This window comes from Suncus etruscus, chromosome 3, assembly GCF_024139225.1.
Source record: "Suncus etruscus isolate mSunEtr1 chromosome 3, mSunEtr1.pri.cur, whole genome shotgun sequence".
Classification (NCBI taxonomy): domain Eukaryota; kingdom Metazoa; phylum Chordata; class Mammalia; order Eulipotyphla; family Soricidae; genus Suncus; species Suncus etruscus.
Window position 1 is genome coordinate 21,247,084 of NC_064850.1, and position 11,726 is coordinate 21,258,809.

The 11,726-nt window shown below is 44.0% G+C and overlaps 1 pseudogene; it reads right to left on the bottom strand.

Annotated features, from left to right (window-relative positions):
- Positions 1 to 763: 763 nt before the first annotated feature.
- LOC126004247 (selenide, water dikinase 2-like) lies at positions 764 to 11,326 on the bottom strand (annotated as a pseudogene).
- Positions 11,327 to 11,726: the final 400 nt, after the last annotated feature.

Below are 11,726 nucleotides of genomic sequence, written 5' to 3' on the forward strand. Positions count from 1 at the left end.
CCAATATTCTTGTATCTCTTGGAAAAATCTGGCAATTACAACCAGCGTTCTCTTTCCAAAAATAATCTGGGCATAAACTGTGCTCCGGGAGGTCCAGTCATAAATTATTTCAGCTTTCATATCCAATCTTCTCAGACAGTCAAAGAAAAACAAACAAAAAAATTCATTTGTTGAGAAAAGTCAGCTTCAAAAATAAGCCTACACAGACTTCATTCTAATTGATAAATCTTATTTCAACAACAGAGAGGGGAGAATGGAGTAGGGTGAAACGAATGGGAATCCAGAACATTCAACTCATATTGTATCTGTGGTCAAAGGCAGGATTTTTTTTTTCTTTCCTTCGGGGAGAAGGGGTTGCCTCCCAGGCAGTACTTAGGGCTTCTAGGGTCAACTGGCTGGTAGTACAATGTGAGAATGTGAGGATATTGTACTGGGCAGGCCTTGCAGTGTCAAGGACTACCAGGGCCATGCCAGGCAGTGCTTGATGGCCACAAGGACATCCAGTGATATTTAGGGACCATGTAGTACTGGAGATAGACCCAAGGTCAGGTGTAGCCCCTGTTCTGTCTCCCTGCCCAAGGATTTCCCCTTCATTTGCTTGCTCCCTCACTCATTTTCCAATGATTTATTGAGTCCTCAAGGCAGACAGAGGGTGATAAACAGAACAAAGCAAGCCCACAAGCAATAATAAGCACTGACATTACCACCAATATTTTGTAAGTAAGAACACCAAGGCATAAGGACAGTGCTCACGAAGCACCCATCACCCATCAAATTTGATAAAGCCTACAAAGGGGGCCAGAGTATTAGTAGAGCAGCTAGGACACTTGCCTTACATGTGGCCAACCTGAGTTTGATTCCTGCCAAGAGTGATCCCTGAACACAGCCAGGTGCGTTCTCCAAACAGAAAAACAACAAAATAAAAACATGGCTGGCAGGTGAAACCAAGTTTTGTGGCTCATTTGTTTAGCTTCTCTTTTTTTGCGGAGTCAAAGATGGAATCCAGGGCTTCACACTACAGGGCAGGGTTCTACTGCTGAACTACATCCCTGGTCCTCCTTTAGCCTTTTCTTGAGCACTTGGGAAAGCAAATGGTTTGAGTATTTAGATAGCTCCAACTTTGACCTCTTCTGGTGAAGACAGCAAGAAACTAAAAGCCCACAACCCATATCTTACTACAAAATGCAATTTAATGCCACAAACCTCCAACACTGAAAGCTTCGGCTTAGTAGCAAGAAATATGTAAAAATTGCAAACAAGTACTTGCAATCTAAAATTAATGGTTTCTTTTTGGGGTATGTAAATAAAATCTATTTTTTCTCATTGTTATTTCAATCTCAGACCTTAGAGCAGGCTAGAGTGATCATACAGCCGGTAAAGCACTTGCCTTGCTTGTGGCTGACCTGGGTTTGAGTCTCAGCATCTCATTACTCCTGAACACTGCCAGGAATTAATTCTAGAGAGCAGAATCAAGACAAGTAAACCCACCCTGAACATCACCAGGTATGATCCAAAAACAAAAAACAAAACAAATAAACAAGAAAAAAAGAAAGACCTTAGAGCTTAAGCCACCAAATTTTTCTTCTGTTTTTTTTTTTTCAATGCTGAGAACCAAATCCAATGCCTCATACATGTAAGCATGTGCTTTCTGTTGAGACAATTTTCTTAAGTCATATAATTAGGTGTGTACCAGACAAGTATGTCTCTATCTGGGCCAGGGAAATGGCTCAAAGAGTAGGACTGCATGCACTGTTAGTGGAAGAGGTCAGGCCAAACTCCCTCATTGCATGGTCAGTCCCCCAGCATCCCTGGGAGAAATCTCCAATATTGCACTGGGAGTATCTAGAGCACTGCTGGATGGGTCCCCAAACAATAAGAAGCAGAGACTCCCACGTCTCTCATCTGTTCCTAAGTGCTAAAAGCATTGACTGGGGGATGCTTAGCATTAGAGCCTGGGTTTCATTTAAGTGAATCCTGGGTTTGATCCTGGCAGCCAAACTGGGTTACAGAATGAATGAATGAGATTAGCATGAGATCTTCTATTCTGCTGTCTGGTCTTGAATCCAGCTTCAAAAAAGGGACTTCCTGGGTGACAATCGTACCTTTTATTCTAATTAGGTAACTTAGTGGACTCCTGGAAAGGGCTAATCACCAGAAAGGCCAAGTCATAAATAAACACTGGGGATTCTCAGCCCTACCTCTCACTTTCCAGAGAGGAGAGAGAATCAAAGGCTTGAATGGGAGATAATGAGCCATTGGATTTGATAGTCTATACAAATCTCAAAAATTAGGTTGAAAGAACTTCTAGATTGGTGAAAACATTCACAACCCTGGAGATACCACCCTCCTGCACCTCACCTTGTGACCTATTTGTTCATTTATTCTAAAATAATTTAATTTAGGGACCAGAGAGATAGCATGGAGGTAGGGCATTTGCCTTACATGCAGAAGGATGATGGTTCGAATCCCAGCACCCCATATGGCTCCCTGAGCCTTCCAGGAGAGATTTCTAAACTCTAGTAGAGCCAGGAGTAACTCCTGAGTGCTGCCGTGTGTGACCCAGAAACCAAAACAAAAAAAAATTTAATTTAATTTATTCTAAAATAAGCTACTAAGTGGAAGCAGTTATTTCCTGGAGAAGGTCCCATCTGCAGCCCTGTGGACAGCAGTTAAGTAGAGTCTGAGGCCCCCATAGGCCTGGGCAGCTCCAGCAGAGGGAGGGTCCAGTCAACATCTGGGTAGTCAAAGAGCTATCTTCAGCCATTGCCATCAGAATTCAGGTGACTGCGGGCCCCCAGCTGAGCTGAGGTGGGGGGAAACTACAAAAGTGGTGTGGGGCCGGAGAGATAGCATGGAGGTAAGGTGTTTGCCTTGCATGCAGAACATCGGTGGTTCAAATCCTGGCATCCCATATGGTCCCCTGAGCATGCCAGGAGCGATTTCTGAGCCTAGAGCCAGGAGTAACCCTGAGTGCTGCCGGGTGTGACCCAAACCAAAAAAAAAAAAAAAAAAGTGGTGTGATAAAGCATGTGGGTGACTCTGGGGAGGCTGGAGGACAATAGCCTTGCAGAGGCATGAGCCTGGGAATCCCTCCCTGGCACCATCCCACAGGTCAAGAGATCCTGATGTTTGGGATCTCCAGAGACATTACTTTATTGTAAAGTGTGTGACGGTCAGTTCCCATTACCTGGTGTGTGCGAGCACTACAACCAAGGATGTGATCCCTGCAGGTCTTACAACACATATCATTCAAGAACACAGCCAAGGAGACTTTCGAGGAACACCACCAACATGTGCGAGTGTCACAACTAAAATGTAGGTGGCCCTGCAAACAGTGCAAACAAGTGTGTGAGGCTCCCAGTTATTCTAACAGCCCAGAGAGGTGGGGGTGGGGGTGGGGTGTGGTGGTAAGGATATGAGAAAGTATGTTAACAGAAACAACAGGAGGAAGGAAAGAACAAAAAAAGCAAAGAAGAAACACAGAAGGACAACTAAGATTTGCTTCACACCTTTCAATCAAGATTTTTTGGGTTCAGTTTGGTTTGGGTTTGGGGGCCACACCCAGCTACGCCCAGGGCTTCTTTCCTATCAGGGTTCTAAAAATCATCTGTGGTGTTGCAGTCAAATCTCGGTGGGCCAGCTATCAAGGTAAACTCCCTATCCACTGTACTGTCTATTTCTTCAGTTCTCAACCAAGTTTAAGACCATCATCAGACATTCTTTTTTTTTTTTTTTTTTTTTTTGGTTTTTGGATCACACCCGGCAGTGCTCAGGGGTTACTCCTGGCTGTCTGCTCAGAAATAGCTCCTGGCAGGCACGGGGGACCATATGGGACACCGGGATTCGAACCAACCACCTTTGGTCCTGGATCGGCTGCTTGCAAGGCAAACGCCACTGTGCTATCTCTCCGGGCCCATCATCAGACATTCTTCTGGCATACTATGAATAAGTTTCTTGCACAGAAAAGTGAAGAATAGGGGCCGGGCGGTGGCGCAAGAGGTAAGGTGCCTGCCTTGCCTGCGCTAGCCTAGGATGGACCTCGGTTCGATCCCCCGGTGGCCCATATGGTCCCCCAAGCCAGGAGCGACTTCTGAGCGCATAGCCAGGAGTAACCCCTGAGCGTCACCGGGTGTGGCCCAAAAACCAAAAAAAAAAAAAAAAAAAAAAAGAAAAGTGAAGAATAGGGAAAGGTTATTGTGCAGAGCTAAGCAAACCTACTCCTTGTCAATTCTGCTCCTGCTCCAGCATCCTTTCCAATAGTCACAGCTTGTCATCACTCTTCCTGTCAATTTCTTCCCAGCTCTCCTCTCCTGACTATGCTGGCCTTGTTTAATTGTTCCATGCTGCCCCATTACAGGAAGGAGCTTAAAAGGATGGTCTTTGCAGATGTGTTCTAATCCACATAGAATACACAGAGACAACCATCTATTAACAAGGACACTATTTCTTGGCATGAATAATACTCTAACCAGGCACTAGTTGTTTTAAACTATAAATTTACCTTCAGCCTAAATAAGTCAATCAAGATCTCTTGGGAAGAGAGAATTAATTTAAAAATAAATTTCTAGGGCTGAAGCAAGAGTACAGTGGGTGGGGTGTTTGCTTTGCAGACAATTGACCTGGATTTGATCCTTACCATATGGTCCCCTGAGCAGGAGTGATCTCTGAGTGATCCCTTAATAGGCTAGAGAGTTAGTACATGGGTTAAGGTGCTTGCCTTGCATGTGGCTGACCTCTGTTTGATCCCCCAAGCACTGTGCACAGAACCTCTAAGCACAGAACCAAGAATATGCCTGAGTACAGCCAGGTGTGACTCATAAAACCAAAACCAAAATAAAAAACTGCAAACAACAAATAACCATAAGAAGCAGGAAATACTGAAAAGCAAAACAAGCAAATAAAAGAAGCCAGGGGAACAGTATAGTGGCTTAGAGTACCTGCCCTATAAATATATGATCAGGAATGGAATACTTGGGGTCCAATCTGCAGCCTTGCAGCTCTGCCATTGTAGTCTGGCAGCTGGTTGGTCCATGATTGTCAGCACTGCAAGCAATTTCTAGTCACACTTGCAACCAAGTGTGTGCAAAGCATCACAAGATATGAACCCCCTCCAGCAAGTACTACCACTAAAAAGATGTGCCACTGCCGAGAACCATAATCCCTGGTGAGCACATGTATAAACCCCATTATAATCTTTATAATTATAAACTTAATCCCTGGTGAGCACAGTGTAATTGATGTGCCCTAGCTAACACATACTCAAGCACAACTAAAGGAGCACCTCTGCCAAGTGTGCGGGCACTGCGATGTGCAACTCCTAGCAATCACCAGAGCTAACAACTGTACAAATGTATCAGCCAGATACGCAGACATCACCTCCACATTCACAAGGGAAGCGCTGAGGTGAAGAAAAGTAAATATTTTTAAAAATAACTACAATTGCATTAGTCAAAGACATTTCATTTTTGTACACACACTTTCAAAATTTATTTTTGTATGTATAAACGTGTATGTACTAATATATCTCACCCTAGCCCCAGCCATAATCTTTGTGTGGGATAGGGAGACCACAAGTTCTGCTGGACAATACTGCAGTAGGAGATGACCACTTGGACTAGAATATACCCATTTACACTCAGAGTAAAATACAATTCTCCATTATCATTCCATTAATTTTTTTTTTACTTCCACCCACTCCAGAGCAAGGTATATAGTCTATATTTCTGAAAGGAGCTAGACCAAATGTTACTGAACATTAGTCATGATCATTTCTCGCAGTTCATTAAAATAAAGTTATATAGGGACTGGAGAGATAGCATGGAGGTAAGGCGTTTGCCTTTCATGCAGAAGGTCATCATTCGAATCCCGGCATCCCATATGGTCCCCCGTGCCTGCCAGGAGCAATTTCTGAGCATAGAGCCAGGAGTAACCCCTGAACACTGCCGGGTGTGACCCAAAAACCACACACAAAAAAAGTTATATAAACATATAAAAGAACTAATATAATCTCACAGGCTATATAGCATAATTTAGCAATCTCCCAAACCAGAAAACTAAAAGCTTAGCTAAAGATTGTTTTATTTTTATTTATTTTATTTATTTTTGCAACAAAGTCCCTTTTATTCCACCAAAAATTGATTAAATTATCAGAATCTCTTAGCACAAGATATACATCTTAAAAACCATTAAGGCCTGAATTCTAGGGTTTGTTCTGACTCTCCCAATCTATAATGGGGTTTAGGGTTTAGAGGGAGAGACATCATTAACAGAGACCAAGTCAGATGGCTACAGGTCTTCCTTCCCAAGCATTGGACAAGCTGCTTAATTCTTGTCCAAGCAGGAAAGAGCCAGTATATTAGAAAAAAAAAATCGAGTAAAGAATTTGACATTACATTCATTATAAGATCTCTCAATTTTTTGTTTTGTTTTTGGGTCACACTCAGCAGAGCTCAGGGGTTACTCCTGGTTCTACACTCAGAAATTGCTCCCGGCAGGCTCCGGGGACCATAGGAGATGCCGGGATTCAAACCATCATCCTCCTGTATGCAAGGCAAACACCCTACCTTCATGCTATCTCTCCGGCCCCCATGCTCTCTCAACTTTTCAACAGTTTTTTTTTTGATGTATGCAATTTAAATCATCTTATTCTCTGTTTTTTTTTTATGTATACAATTGAAATCATCTTATTCTCTGTGCACAAAGCAATCAATTTTGTATCTAGAAAACCTCTCAAATCTGAATAGCATCATTTTACCCTTAGAAGAGGAAATAGATTTTCCTGTTCTTCTTTGCAAGGAGTCAATGAACAAAACTCTCTTCCCATCCCCCCAAGTTCAAACTGTTACTTCTGGCCTTGGAATGTGCAGCTTTTAATGGGCTGAGTCAAATCATGTGGAAAGGGTAGCTTTCTTTGGAAATTTCTTCTGAAAAATCAACTCCGGAGGATTGCTACACAATGCCTCTGAAGTCCAAATCACTTCTGCTAGTCCAGGGGTGGCAAACAAGTTCAACACAAAGAGCCAAAATTTTAAACTGTGAGAGTCAGAGAGCCACACCATGCAGTGACCTGCCAAAACAGACAAACACTCACACAAAAGCATATAATTTTAACAATAATATATTAAACACATATTGCATTTTGCCATTTGGAGTGAGGGTAAAAATCCTGCAGTGATGGTGAGGGTGTGCTGCGTCCTCCGCACTAAGAACTAACGGTAAGATGTGACACAACATGTGACACACGGGTCCGTCCCCTCCCACCCCCAGCCGCTTGTTCGCCACCCCTGTGCTAGTCCAATTCGGGAACTAGCCTCAGTGGAGGTATTAGGATTGTCAAGAGCTAGAGTAGCTGCAGTGGACCGATAAGGTAGGACTTCAATAACTTGAGGTTTATCAATGATTCTGGCAGTCCGGTTTTCCTTTTCCACAATGCCAACAATCCATGTTTGGTGGCCTTCTCCATACTTGGAAGATTTGATTTCAGAACAAAAGCGAGCTACCTGTTCTCTTGGTAAGCAAATGAGTAATCCACCAGAAGTTTCAGCTGAGGTACTTTAAAGGAGGCCAAGTTGCCCACTAGCCTTACTGATGGCAGTCATTTTAGCAATGATTGATTTGATTATGAATAACAAAGGACACTTCATTTCTTTGTTGCTTTGCAAGGTTCTGAGTGTCCTAGAATGCCAAAGCCGGTGATGTCTGTGGCTGCATGGGCGTTAAACATAAGCATTAAGCCAGTAGCAGGTCTACTGAGGGCAGCCATATTGAACATGGCTTCTTGATAGGCCAGTTCTACATCTTCTTTGGAGACCACCATCTTTATCTTGTTCCATCCTTCTGGGTTATCCAGCCATTGGTGGGAATTGATAGCAACAGTAAGGATTTGGTAAACATGAGCATATTGCCAACAACCGCACTGTCGGGCACTATGAATTCACTGGGCTGACGTACCACGGTGGCAACCCCACCACCAACAATAATCCAAGAGTTCACCACCATCTATCCAACAGTCACTGCCATCCCTCCTTCTTCCGTGGGTGTCCCGGAATCCTTTGATCCAAAGTAGTGTTAGCTTTTCTTGCTCTTCCTCGTTCATACTCTCAACTGACAGTAGCATCAACATGTTGTCACATTCAGTGATATCCAAGGCATAGAGGTCACTCAAGATGTTGGCACAGACTATGCGACCCATTATGTAGGGAGGGATCTTCCACCAGGAGGTAAAAGAAGTCTGGGGTTTGCACCAGGGACAGGCCCCCATGCCTCAGGGGGATGACACAGTCCAGGCTGATGCCCTGGGCTGGGCAGGTTGGACTAGCTTCTGCCCCAGGAGGGCCAGGCCATCTTCCTGTGGCGTCTCCTCCTGGCCTCCGAGCAGGAGTTTGAGCAGTGTCTCCTGGGGGACCTTGCAGCCTCACCCCTTCATTCCAGAGAGGCTCAATGCTTGGGCTTCAAAGGGCTGGTAGTTCATGAAGCCCCGGCCTAGAAACCAGCCTACCGGGGAGGAAGAGAGAGAAGAGGGAGAGGGAGAGGATGAGGGAGAGGGAGAAGGGGAGAGAGGGGATAGAGAGAGAGAGAGAGGGAGAGAGAGAGAGAGAGGGAGAGAGAGAGAGGGACGGAGGGAGGGGGGAGGGAGAGGGAGAGGGAGGGAGGGAAAGGGGGGAGGGAGAGGGAGAGGGAGAGAGAGGTGTTCTGAGGTTAACTCCTGGCTCTGCATTCAGAAATCACTCCTGGCAGGCTCAGGGAGAAAGGAGAGGGGAGAGAGACAGAGAGAGAGAGAGAGAGAGAGAGAGAGACAGAGACAGAGACAGAGACAGAGACAGAGACAGAGAGACAGACAGAGAGACAGAGAGACAGACAGAGAGACAGAGAGACAGAGAGAGACAGAGACAGAGAGAGAGAAAGAGAGAGAAAGAGAGAGACAGAGAGACAGAGACAGAGACAGACAGAGACAGAGACAGAGAGACAGAGAGAGAGAGAGAGAGAGAGAGAGAGAGAGAGAGAGAGAGAGAGGGAGGGAGAGGGGCGGAGGGAGAGGGAGAGGGAGAGAGAGGTGCTCTGAGGTTAACTCCTGGCTCTGCATTCAGAAATCACTCCTGGCAGGCTCAGGGGAATCATATGGGATGCCAGGGACTGAACCTGAGTATGCTACATGCAAGGCAAATTCCTACTCACTGTGCTATTGTTATGGTCCCCTAAGGATAGTTTTATATCAAATAGTGGGCTAGAGTGATAGTAAAACAGGTAGGGCATTTAACTTGTATGCAGTTGACCCGGGCTTGATATCCGGCATCCCATATGGTGCCTCAAGTACCACCAGGAATGACAGAGCCTGGAGTAACCTCTAAGCACCATTGGATGCAGCCTAAAAACTTTATATGTATATATATATATATATATATATATATATATATATATATTGTTTTAAATCTTCTACCATTACTAACAAGAATTAGCAATGTCATAGCACTTTCTTCCGAGCTTTTCCTGCCCAGAGCCTTGCAGTAGTTAAATGCTATGAACATGGCACAGCTCACTGCTTCAGTGAGCTTGCATATGTACAATATATTTGTTGAAACAAGACTTCATGTAACATGCAAATTTTCTATACCCTGAATCTGGCTGATTTTTTTTCTACACCCTAAATCTGACATTTTGATGTTGTCACTTGAACAGATTCTTCTCTCCCCTCCTCTAGAAACTGTTCTCAGATGCAGAGCTATGCTGTCTAAAGTAGCAGCTGCTAACACTTGAGTAAATTAAGTAATATTTAAAAGTCAGCCTTCGGGAGCTGGGGAGATAGTAAAGGTATGAATGCAGCTGTCTTCAGTTCAAACCATGTCACCAGATGGTCTCTACGCACAGAGCAGGAAGAGGCCCCCAAGCACTTCTAGATATGGCCCAAGAAAAATCAAGCCAATCCTACAGGCATGCCACTGCATTTCAACTCTTTCTTTTCAACTCTTTCTCCCTCTCTCTCCCTCTCCCTCTCCCTCTCCCTCTCTCTCTCTCTCTCTCTCTCTCTCTCTCTCTCTCTCTCTCTCTCTCTCTTTTCTCTCCCCCTCCCCCCATCATAGACAGCACAGAAAGGCATTCATCAGCAAAGATATTCTGCCAGACTACGTTGACCTACAGGCTTGTCAAAATTCAGGCTCAATTTTGTTCTTCTAAGAAAACTCCAGCATGGTGCTTCATAAGCACACAGTGAACAGTGGTCACCAGCATTCTGATGTAGATTGGTCAGCAGGCACTCCTGAAGTTGATTCCAGTGCCTCTATGTGTATACGTATGGGATTGGGGATCTAATTTAGAGCCTCATACACAGGGAGCAAGTTCTCTACCCCCAGCCCTCCGTGTTTCTCCTTTTAAAATACCCCTTACGTATACAGCACAGTTCTGAGTTCCTACTATAACTCCACTGTCCTCCAGCTTGAACAGACCATTTTTCAGAGGAATTCTCATTCTCTTTCATGAGAAACGATATTTAGAGATCACAATCTCAAGAAACATTACACAAAAATCTCAACCAAACACAAATGTCATGAAGTCACTTGCAATAACAATTCTGTTAATGATCTTGCCAATAATTTTCTGATTATGCTAGAAGTTTGCCTTTGTTTCACTTTTTAGTGAAACATTCTCACTGATGTGCAATCTCACTGTTTTGCTTTGTATTTCCCTAATAACAACTGACAATGAGCACATTTTTTAGAGATCCCTTTAGATTTTCTCTAAAAATAAACCGTTATGCAAATAACATGGTTTATACTATATTGTAGGTGTGCATCATTATATTTCAACATTTACATATAATATGTTCATCGTTAAATCCAATTCTTTCCTTCACCCTACAAGTTACCACATTTGCCTGATTTATCCATCTGCCCCAGATTGATTTTTTTTTTTTTTTTTTTTTTGGTTTTTGGGTCACACCCGGCGGTGCTCAGGGGTTACTCCTAGCTGTCTGCTCAGAAATAGCTCCTGGCAGGCACGGGGGACCATATGGGACACCGGGATTCGAACCAACCACCTTTGGTCCTGGATCGGCTGCTTGCAAGGCAAACGCCGCTGTGCTATCTCTCCGGGCCCGATTCTTTATTTATAGTGACATAAATACATTAAAAGAATATTCAGAGAAGTCTAACCTCCCTTCATTTACATCTGGCCATCTTAATACTTTTGTGATTATTTTTTTGTTTTTTGGCCATGTCCAGCGACGCTCAGGTTACTCAGCTCAGAAATCGCTCCTAACACACACTAAGAACATATGGGATGCTGGGGATCGAACCCCTATCAGTCCCACGTTGGACGCATACAAGGCATACATGCCCTATCCACTGTGCTATCACTCCAGCCCCTAATTTATTTTCTTTACTTCTTTTCCTTTACTTCCTTTACTGAAGTGCTATGGCTTATAATACTGTCAATGATCATTTCATACATAGTTTGTTCCAACACTCTAAACTCACTAACAGAGTGCCTGGTTCCCCCCACCACTAATCCCAAAGGCCCTTCCCATCCAGCTCCCACCTTCCCTGGCAAACTCAGTTCAGTGGACCCACTTTCAGCTGTTTTCTCTGACCACATGTTGTTCCTTTCCTCTGTATCTTTATATACCAATATACGAGAGATCGTTCTGTACCTACCTCTCTCCTGACTGACTTTATCTAGTATGAAACCCTATACTTAAATCCATGTGGTATTAAATTGCATAATTTAGTCCTTTC